The sequence below is a fragment of the Scylla paramamosain genome, chromosome 5, assembly GCF_035594125.1.
Source record: "Scylla paramamosain isolate STU-SP2022 chromosome 5, ASM3559412v1, whole genome shotgun sequence".
Lineage (NCBI taxonomy): Eukaryota > Metazoa > Arthropoda > Malacostraca > Decapoda > Portunidae > Scylla > Scylla paramamosain.
In genome coordinates, this window is record NC_087155.1 from 30,967,556 (window position 1) to 30,972,555 (window position 5,000).

Consider the following 5,000-nt stretch of genomic DNA (forward strand, 5'->3'; position numbering starts at 1 on the left):
GCTGAATTGGAAGGCTAAAGGTAAGAGGGACATACTGAGTGAGAGAGATTAAAGAAATGGCTTAAGAATTCGTGCTGGTTTGAGAGAGTGGTGAATGAAGTGGTGTTAATGAGAGTGCTGAATGGAAAGGCTAAAGGCAGGAGGGACATGGAGCTGCTATGAAAGGGGAAGGGTGCTAGCTGAGTATGGGTAGTGCTGAGTGGAGTGGTGGTTTTTCTTTGAGAGCTGAATGAGAAGACTAAAGGGGAAAGACGTACAAGGAAAGAGAAAGATACGACAGTGACGAGAATGGATCATAGAGATTAACCCTTTCACTGCGAGACAATTTTCCAGTAAACTACTAATTTTCATACACTTTCTATATCCCACATTGCCTTAAGTAATTCAGCAACCTAGAAAAGAAAAAAATTATTCCCTCTTTTTCTTTGCCTTTAATGTCAACAAAGAAGACCGTAGCTGTGAAAGGCTTACAGAACTAGAGGGAGGGAAGTAAAGATTGCCCGGAGAGCTGAATGGGAAGACTAAAGGAGAGAGACATAAGCAGATGGTGTGAAGGGCGAGAGATGTGCGAGAGAGGGAGGCTTGGGGTGGGGGAGGGAGGGAGAAGTCATTAGGGAGTGCAAGGCTTAAGTGTGCTATAGGTTAGGTTACTTTAAACTCTTGATAGATAGACGTCCAGGGAGGCAGCGACGGTGAGGCGATCAGGTAGATGGACGGGTAGATAATTAGATTGACTCCCTGATTGATGGGCTGAGAGACAGGCAGGTGGGCGGCAAGATTTATGCCTCTGTGCTGTGTTTTGTCAGGCGCACGGAAGATTTTTTGTACAAGTTTATGATTCCAGTTCTCTTTGTTACAAGAAAACATTTTTAGATGCATGAATTAGGGGTGTGTGTTATTATCAAAACTGTTTTTTTTTTTAGTCTAAGTTTTGTGTTATATTGTACTCGGAGAAAATGTTTGTGGTGCTTAAGTTAATGTTAATTCATAGTATTAAACCAGTACTCCAATCTCTCTGAAGACATTTTCTTCGTATGCCTTGTTGCAAGTAGGATTATGATATGACTAAGTTGATTTTAATTGTCAGTATTAAATCTATCATTTTATCTGCAATAAGATCATGCTTTTATCATATGGGTTATCATAAACATTTTTTTTTTAATGGGCAAGTTTGTGTTAATTCTCTGTGAATAGTTTTTTTTTTTTTTTTTTTTTTTTTTTTTTTTTTTTTTGTAAAATGTCTAGATGTCAGTCGTAAGGAATATGCAAAAGGTGAACGTCCCTTTCCCCCCCCCCCCGATCCTTTTCTTTACCTTGAGTGTGTCGTCATGAGCTGCGCCCTTCCTCCGCCCATCGCCGCTAAGCACACACAGACACATGCCACACTTTTACTCGCGTGTTTGAGCGAAAGGTCATGAATGCATTACACATTTTATTTCGCTATTAGGTCAGCAAATGTCGGTGCTGCCTCAGGATTGAGAGCTATTCGGGAAAAAATATATATATAAGAAACTGAACTGAAAGGTCGCTGAGAAGGTTAGGACGCGATAGGAAAAACGAAACTGTTGGAAAGAGAAGTATGGTTTGTGTCGGTAAGGTCACTGTGAAAAAATACTCCTTTGTCTTTCTTTCCAAGTCCTGTCACTGCACCCTGCACTCACTCCCTCCCTGCGTGCTTGAGTCCATCACCGCATTCCACACCTCGTGCCTCCTTCTCCTTAACACACATCTTCACTGCCATCTCTCCGTCAGAATGTAATCTTCCTTACTCATGCCTTTCTGCCTTTCCCTTCCTCCCGCCCTCCTCCATTCCTCTCTTCCTCACCCATTTACCTGCTGGATTCCGTTTTAATTTCCTCCATTCCTCTTTCTTATTCACTACCTTGTATAATTTCCTCATCCATTCTCTTTCCTTCACTCCCTTCTCTGTATTCTATTTTATTTCACTTTGTGTTATCATTTAACAGTGAAGTCAGTGTTTCTTTTGTATAAAATTTGTGGTTTATTGATTTAAGAATATCGCTACCTTTGACACTTGTTGCTGCGCCTCAAGTCAATCAGTCAGTCAGTCAGTGGTCCTCCATTCCTCTCTCCCTCGTCCCATCACTCCTTTCCACATCAACCACTGCTTTATATTCAGCCTATTCACCACTACAGATACCCTTAGTGCCTGAAATTCTGTGTTGTTAGTCAGGATAGAACAAAAAGACATTGGATTATAGCGAATGATTAACTTTCGGTGATTTGCTCCTCTTGATCAATATAAAACATCATCCTAAGCTTCATAAAATGTTGTAATTTCCGAATTGACTTAAATATTTTATGGTTACTCAAATTACAACAATTAAACCTTAAATTATCGAGAAGGATGAACTCCAAATGATGTTTCTCCTCCTGATTAATGAAAAATGTCATCCGAAACTTGATAAAATCCTCTAATGGCATCTAGAATATAATGAAACAAATAAAGTATTACTGAGAGGATCAAGGTACATCACAACATACTCTTTACCCTATCAAGCCACGCTCACACATTCCCCCATCAAGCCACGCTCACACTCAGTCCCCCATCAAGCCACGCTCTTACATTCCCCCATCAAGCCACGCTCACACTCATTCCCCCATCAAGCCACGCTCTTACATTCCCCCATCAAGCCACGCTCACACATTCCCCCATCAAGCCACGCTCTTACATTCCCCCATAAAGCCACGCTCACACTCATTCCCCCATCAAGCCACGCTCACTGCCACACTCTCTTTATCTTCACAACATCGGCAGGTGGCCACATTTGTGTCACCGGAGCCTGCGATGTCTGGTTAACCCTTTGACTACTATTTAGTATATCTTTCCTTAATTACTAATCACTCTGAGACATTTTTATTTATTTTATAGCCACCTCCAATTGGAAAATCTATTCTTTTTAATTCCCTTCTTCCTAGTAGATGCTTATAAAGATTTCATGCATTACTTCTGGTGCTGTTTCATGTCGCAGTGAAAGGGTTAAAACACACACACACACACACACACACACACACACACACACACACACACACACACACACACACACACACACACACACACGCACTTCCATTCCGTCTTCGTCACTATCTTACTTTTAGCTCCTTCCACCTCACCTCCACCTCACCTCGCCTCTTCATTAGTGCCAAGGGTCCCCGGCCGCCCTAACACGCCACTTTCTTCCTTTCTTCCTTCCCTCCTTCCTTCTTTCCTTCCTTAGTTCCAGTCGCTCTCTCCACACATCCTCCTCTACACGTGTTCTTCGTTTTCTCTTTCTTTTTTTTTCACGTTCTCGATCAGCTGCTTTGTTTTTGTTTGGTGTGTTTGTGTGTGTGTGTGTGTGTGTGTGTGTGTGTGTGTGTGTGTGTGTGTGTGTGTGTGTGTGTGTGTGTGTGTGTATGTGGGAACGAAAGGTGTAAGGGATAAGTAAGGTGGATTATGCAGGCACGTCTCTCTCTCTCTCTCTCTCTCTCTCTCTCTCTCTCTCTCTCTCTCTCTCTCTCTCTCTCTCTCTCTCTCTCTCTCTCTCTCTCTCTCTCTCTCTCTCTCTCTCTCTCTCTCTCTCTCTTCACTTTTCCTCTTCCTTACTTGATTTATTCCATCCATGTCATTCTTCCCTATTTCTTGACACAGTTTATTCACCTTCATCTCCTCCTCCTCCTCCTCCTCCTCCTCCTTCTCTAAGACGCTTCTATTCATCAGTATGCTTCCGGCAGTAAGATTTTCAGGGATTTAAATTGTAAAGGAAGCTTTTCATACTCAAGGAGAAGGAATTTTTGTCTCTTGTCTTCCGGAGAATTTGTAGCCAGAGAGAAAGTGACTCATTATGAAAATTCTGTCCTGCGGCATCACTTCGCTACGAGAATTGAGTCCATCCCTCTTAAGTTGATTTTTTCTCCTAAAGTTACGAAAAAAATATGTGATGAAAGAAGATGAGGAAGAAAAATGAAGAGTTTGTTCTGGGTGGGAGTGTGTGTGTGTGTGTGTGTGTGTGTGTGTGTGTGTGTGTGTGTGTGTGTGTTGGTTTTGGAAGAGGTGGTAGCAAACTGTTCTCATACACCAACTATTAACATTTATCACCACTATTACCACCACCACCACTACCACTACCTCCAACTTCACCTCATCTACCACTGCCACCACTACTCATCACGATGTTTATACAACCTCGCCCTGTTTTTGTCTGTCTTTAGCCTACATGTCACCCCTCGGCCCTCCTTTACCTTTACCCACCCTCCCCTCATCCCTTAAATATCAGTTCGCCCTCTAATACCCTTTCCTTCCATTTTCTTGCCCTCATTGTTGTCAACCCTCACGAATATTTCCTTGTGTCCTCATTTTCTTGCTCTCATTCCTCCTCCTCCTCCTCCTCCTCCTCCTCCTCCTCGTCAAAAGGTCATTACCCCAGAAAGGAAAATTCTGTGCCTAAGAGTCCAGTTGTGATTGCCAGGTGGGATCGAACTCGGGTCAGGATAAGAAGACCGAGGGGCTGTGCATGAAAGGAAGGGAATTGTGGGAATATGAAGGGATTTCTCTCTCTCTCTCTCTCTCTCTCTCTCTCTCTCTCTCTCTCTCTCTCTCTCTCTCTCTCTCTCTCTCTCTCTCTCTCTCTCTCTCTCTCTCTCTCTCTCTCTCTCTCTCTCTCTCTCTCTCTCTCTCTCGTTTGCATTCCCCGCGTCAGTGAGTGGTAAAGGAATTTTCTCATATTTTTCTATTATTGCTGACTTGATTTCAGTGAACCATGTTTCATAAGATCCTCTCCTCCTCCTCCTCCTCCTTCTCCTCCTCCTCCTCCTCCTCCTCCTCTTCCTGTTGCTTCTTGTCTTTGTTCTCCTCCTCTCTTCTTCCCATTTCCGTTCCTTTTAGATATTTATGTTTGTCCCTCTTATCTCGTGTTTTTCCCTCCCAATCTTAGAGTGCCCTCCTTTTACCATACATTTCCTCCTCCTCCTCCTCCTTCTCCTCCTCCTCCTCCTCCTCC